Here is a 6,510-nt window from a genome sequence, read left to right on the forward strand (position 1 = left end):
GTGGTATGGTCATTGGTAAGCTAAGTTGGTTCACCTATAAGGTATAGAGGCAACTATATGCTCTAAACCACATGCTTGAAACACATTCTATGAGACTAACCAAACAATAAGATCCCAATAAGAGAAGAAAAAAACAATAAGAGTTTGAAAAAGAAAGAAAAACAATAAGACATAATGCTAGGCACCAAGGGTTTGAATATTGAGGCATGTGTCTGTGGTGTCCATGTGCAAGGGATATGCTTGGATGAATAAGCTCTTAGGGGTGCCTTATTGATGCATGAAAACTTGTCTCTCAACAAATTTTCCTTCGGCAAGTATACCGAATTGTTGTCAAGTAAAACTCACAATAGAGTGAGGTCGAATCCCACAGGGATTGATTGGTCAAGCAACTTTAGTTAGAAGAATATGCTAGTTAAGCTAAACAGAATTGAGATTGAGATGCAGGAATTTAAATGACTAGAAAGTAAATAACAGAAATTAAAGTGCAGAATCTTAAATGGGGAGTTGGGATAATGAGCAGGAAATTAAATGGCAGAAAGTAAATAGAATGGGTAAGATCAGAAATGGGGAGATCATTGGGTTCAGGAGATGTTGCATTCTCCGGATCAAGTTCATTCTCATCTCTTCCTCAATCAATGCATTCATTAATCTCCTTGGCAATCTTAAGTGATTGGATCCCAATTCCTTGGCAATCCAATCTCTCTAAGCTTGAAAAATTGCCCAATTCCTTGATTTAATTGCTCATGGGAAGAGATGAAAGTGTGGTCACTGATTATACCACATGTATTTCCAAATCAAAGTGTTGGGAGGATTAAATGGAAGATAGAAAAATAATAGAGATTTGTATGATTTAATCTAGAAAATTGATATTTGAATTTAAATTGTACTTTACAAAATATAATTAACTTGTTCATTTTTTAATGTAAATTAGAAATAATTGATTGAACTTAGCAATATGTTGATAAATAATGTTTTTAAATATTTTTAATAGAGTACATTTGATTTTAAAATTATCCTATCCTCCAATTTTATCAAAATATTTATTCATATCTATCCATATTCTTTTATAAAATCCTAATTCCTAAACCTAAATTCCCAAATTGGAAACCCTAAATTCCCTAATTCACTGACCCTAACAGCACCCTTACCCTCCTTCAACATAACACCACACAGAACGGAAGAAAGGAACGCATAGACAAAGGGAAGATGCTGCTGCTTCGCTGCCGTCGTGACCGCCGTGACCGCCGCACGAGAGGATCCCATGCCACCATCGTTAGCGTTGCCCAGCCTTACCCGCGCTTCTGTGTTTGCTGTAAGCCGTTCGTGGAGCTGCGAAGAGCATCATCGTCGCGCCCAACCCATTTCGCCGCCGTCGCTGCTAGCGCTCATCGCAGGAAGCATTGCCGTCGCTGTCAGAGATCGGTGTTCCCTCACCGTTGCTGCGTCGCTGTCGATGAAGCTTCTATCGCCGCCGTGAATTGCGAACAGAGGAGAGTGAGAGAGGCCGAAGATGCGAGAGAGAAGAGGTGATGAATGAAGTCGTCCCTGAAGCCTTGGCCGTTGCTACCAGAGGCGTGGAGGAAGGGAGGCAGAACCGCGAGATAGAGGATGCACTGTGACTATCATTGCTGCTGCGAGTGTGGTCCACCGTAAAGTTGCACGCCGCCATCGCCATCGGAAACCACCGTTAGAACTACTACTATTTTGGTAAGCTTACCCTGTTTTTGAGTCTTCCTTGTCGCCCAATTTGTCTCTACTGTGAAGCCTGTCATTGAGACTTTGTATTAAACAAAATTATCACCGTGAGTTACTCTGCACCGCCGCAGTTGCCACCGAGGTCGTTGGTGCTTGTCAAGAGTGCTATTCTGGTTCTGAATTGATTAGTTCATGCCACTGCTGCTGCTGAGAAGTGATCAGAAATGCCGCTGCTGTTAGTTCGGTTCAAGGTTGCTGTTACCACTGCGAATTAAAAATAAAAGAAGGCTTTGTTGCGTTTGATTATCGAATTTCGGCTAGTCGAGGTAGGGGATTTAACGTTTTTAATTTAGAATGCCTACAAAGTTATTGGATAAGTGCAAATGGTTAATAATAGTTAAGAATTTCTTAATTGATAAGAATGACTTGAAATGTGTTTGAGAATGGTTAGCTATTGTGATTTTTCTGAGTTATGATTTGAATTAAATGTGGCTGTGATTACTTTGAATTATAATTGAAATTAGATGCGGTTGTGAAATGTGACTGAATTATTGATTCTGCGATGAATTGGTTGAGATTCTGATTTTGAGTGAATTATTGACTTGTTTGATGTTGAAGGGGATATTTGATGAATGGGAATGGCTGTGAAGTTTACTTGTAACTAGTTGAGATTGGTTTTGGTGGTTATTGAAGGATTGGGACTAAGAGATTAAACTGTTTTGAGAACCTGTGATTTTCTGAAATAATATAGTAAATTTTAAGAGTATCTAAATAATTTTGTAATGGTTAGACTAATTCTCTGTGTCATGATTTATTGATTCTGACTTGGCTGTGATTGTGGCCGGTTCCACTGTTGTAAGTGATTGATTTGATGATTGTGCGTACTGAACGTGGTAAGGGATAGAATAAATGGTGTTACTTTTGTTGCTGAGCTTGCTGGTGTGAATTGATGAGTTATTGTGTGTTTGAATGATGATGAGTGTATATGGAAAATTACGCTTGGCATAGTGTAGAAAAGAAAAGGTTTGATGATGCTTAAGTACTTGATATCGTGTGAATTATTGATTCTGGGTTCTTGGGCTGTGTTGGCAATGAAGACAATTTTGAATAATTGGAAAGAGGTTAAACGTGTGATTTTGGAAGGGTTATAAGTTCAAATGTGGTTTTTGACAAGTAAGGTTGTTGAAAATGCTTAAGGCAGAAATTCTGCATACATGACAGTAGAAAGAATCAATTTCTGGGAGCATCCCAGGTCATATACTTGAATGAAACTATTTTTGCATGAAACTTTACTGTGTTTTGAGCATCTCATAAAAAACTCAGAATTTATTGATGAGTGTTTTGGGAGAAATGAATTTTTGAAGATTGATGGTTTCTGCAGAAAATTCTGTTTCTTTACTGCAGAAGCACCAACTTCCAACTCACTTAACTTTCAATTCTGGTAAGTATTTGAGCTGAAACCAACGGCATTTTCAAGCTTCCTGTGTCCACAATCTTCATTTTAAATTTCATGTCAATATCCTATTTAACCAAGTAGATATGTTGAAAAGAGTATGGATAACTCACTGGATTTTGGAAACCGAATTCTAAAAGGCCTGGCTGTGTTTCTCACTTCATAACTTTTTCATATGACATGGTATTAATCTGGAATTTGATTCAATAAAAAGCTAAAAGAGTCTTGTTTGAGATCGTGAATTTTGAAAGGCATTGGGTGGAAACTGGATTTTTAAGGAATTTACCAAACTTACTACTTGCTGCTGTTTTTCTGCATTTTCTTAGGAAACAATAACAGAATTTTAAGAGAGATGGTACAAGTTTTTATTGTGACCAAATTACCTCAACACCAAGTTTCTTGGAATACTAGTTTATTGAGTTTAATTCTGAAAGAATCCTATGATAAATGAAAGTTAGTTACGAATTGATAAGGTGAAAGTTGAATTGATATTGGAAAGGTTGAAGAGAGTTTGGTAAATTGTTTTGTTGGGACCCGTAAGGGTGGCTAAGCCCGAGTTTTAGGGGAGGTGCTGCCGGAATTTTGTAAAATCTGAGGTTTTACTTAAGAAAGAGTTTTATTTGATTACCTCTAATGAGAGGTTATCTTTTGAAAGGAGTTTAATGAATTTAAAATAAATAATTTTCTTGAGCCTTTTGATAGAGAACTAAACTGAAAAGTTGTTTTAAAGTTGGCTTGACTGAAGATTGCCAAAGCAGAGATTATGAACTGAATTGATGATTAAGATTTTTTACGAATCAAAGAAAAAGAGGAAATGAAGATTGATTTGTGGATTGTTGAGGTTGAGAAAGGATAACGAAAAACGATAAAAGGCGGGAATACCCCACGAACTGTTAATTGTTTAACTACGGGGGACACCCATGAACTGATAATTGGTTGAATTCGGGAAGTACCCACGAACTGAATGATCATTGATCTCGGGGAAACCCATAAATTGTTATTTGTTTTATAAGCGGGAAAAACCCACGGACTGATAATCATTGATTACGGGAATAACCCATGAATCGTTGTATGCTGATCTCGGGTATAACCCACAAACTGAAGATCACTATGTTATTGTGTATTGATCTCGGGGAATAACTCACGAACTGAAGATCTCTGTTTTATTGTTGTGAATTGATCTCGGGGACGCCCACGAACTGAGGATCACTGTTTCCCCTTGTGCGTATATTATGGGGTCGGGCTTTGCGCCGACTGCCGGTAGTCACGAAGGAGTGGTATTTTTACCACCGACACATATGCACTAAGGACACAAAGGGAAGCCATATCTGGGACTTGTTCCTAGGTAATGTCGGGTTGCAGGGTGTAAACCGACACGTGAGCTCATGGCCTGCTTAGGACAGACATGCATCATATTAGTTGTGTATTTGCATTTGGTTGCATTGCTTGTATTACCTGTTTGTGATTGTGTTGTTTGTCTTATTGTGATTTGTTTGTGTGTTGAATTGAGTTTCTTACCTGTGCTAGTAGTTTGTGAATGGATAGAGATGATTAATATCTGTTGTTATGACTTTGAATCAGTTATGTGGCTGAAAGGTATTTAATATGACAAGTTTTGCAATTGAGATCAGTTTTGGGTTTATAAATTCAAAGAAAATAATTATTTAACTAAAGTAAGATTGACAAGTATTTCAAAGGGTTTGACAAAGATGGACTATTAAGCAAAGTTAATTATTTGCATGTTAATCATTACTTTTACGGCATTCCCATTCCCTACTGAGAACGTGTGGTTTGTTCTCACCCCAAAATCTTCCACCCTTTCAGTGACACAGGTTCGAAGACTCCGTTTGAAGCTGCAGGCGATTATAGATCTCATTTATGAGTTAAGTTTATGACTCGAGTTATTTTCATAGAAGTTCCCTCGCTCTTATTGCTTAACATTTTATTTTATACAGAGGGATAGGATTTGTATGTGAGTTTTATTTGAAATCTTTTGTATGACAGATATTATTATTAATGATTATGTGATTATTATTACTTGGTGATGCTTGCTATATGATTTGATAAATAAAAACAAAATTTTCTGGTATTTTTACTAAAACAAAATCGCGATATCGAACTAAAGGCTCAATAGTAAATAGTTAATAAAGGAAAACAGGTTGGTAACACCTTACTTTCGGTACGATCATGACGTTCTGGAAGTTGGGTCGTTACAAAATGTCACAATATCCATCCAAACTCCAATTTGGTCCAACATGAGAAAGCATTTCTAGCATGATTTCCTCATCCCTTTTCCAAGGTTCAAAGGAGATCCAATTATGGAGAGTTTCTTTTCCAAGACAACTAATCAATTGAATTAAGATCGAAAGCTTTCTAGTAAGATCAAGAGAAAAGAAAGAAGAAGAAGAATAAGAACTATAATTGATCTATCAAATTACAATAGAGCTCCCTAACCCAATGAAAGGGGTTTAGTTGTTCATAGCTCTAGGAATAAAAAATGGCAGAAAAGAAGAATCCATGCTAAAAGTATAGAAAAGTAAATAGCAGAGAGTAGTTCCCAAAAGTGCTAAGCTCCTCTCTAGTTCAAAACTACTCCTATTTATACTACTCCTTATGATCTTCTAGTAAGTTCTTCAAGTCTTAGATGTGGGCTCTGGACCTTGAGTTGAAGCAATTCTCATCTTTAGTGGGCCCAGCTTGCAGAGAAATAAGAATTAGGCTTGGGCATTTAGTGAGATTAACGTTGGGTAATATTTTGAGTGCAAGAACGTTAGTGGCATTCACTTTTTCCACTAACGTTCCACCCTTATATACCCACGTTAATTCCAACGTTAGAAATCTTAACGTGACTTCTAACGTTTCTTACTCAATCCTTGGCCAACGTTAATGGGACTCACTTTTCCCATTAACGTTGGCTTGTGCCCCTTTACGCAAACGTTAGTGGGAATCACTTTTCCCATTAACGTTGCTTGTCTCTTGCCCCTACGTTAGATTTCACGTTAGCTTGGCTAACGTAGCTCTTAACGTGGGTCTCTATCACCTTCGAGAGCGTTAGTGACACTCACCTTTGTCACTAACGCTCCAATTGCCTTAAGTCCCTACGTTAGAACCCACGTTAACTAAGTTAACGTGGTTCTTAACGTAGTAATGAAGCCATCTCCCAACGTTAGTGACAAAAGTGAGTGTCACTAACGTTGGTTGTTTGAATTCAACTCCACATTAACTCTCACGTTAACAATCTTAACGTGAGAGTTAATGTAGGCAATGCTAATGATCCAACGTTAGAGACAAAAGTGAGTGTCACTAACGTTGGCGTTGTTGATCCTCTTCCACGTTAGAGTTCACGTTAACTAAGTTAACGT

General features: G+C 37.5%; 1 long non-coding RNA gene across 1 annotated transcript; it reads left to right on the forward strand.

Annotated features, from left to right (window-relative positions):
- The first annotated feature begins 1,114 nt into the window (after positions 1-1,114).
- LOC110279530 (uncharacterized) lies at positions 1,115-5,810 on the forward strand. The gene is made up of 3 exons (XR_008005869.1): positions 1,115-1,707; positions 1,827-2,021; positions 4,973-5,810. It is a non-coding gene; the product is annotated as an uncharacterized LOC110279530 (long non-coding RNA).
- Positions 5,811-6,510: the final 700 nt, after the last annotated feature.

The sequence above is a fragment of the Arachis duranensis genome, chromosome 1 (assembly GCF_000817695.3).
Source record: "Arachis duranensis cultivar V14167 chromosome 1, aradu.V14167.gnm2.J7QH, whole genome shotgun sequence".
NCBI classification, from domain to species: Eukaryota; Viridiplantae; Streptophyta; class Magnoliopsida; order Fabales; family Fabaceae; genus Arachis; species Arachis duranensis.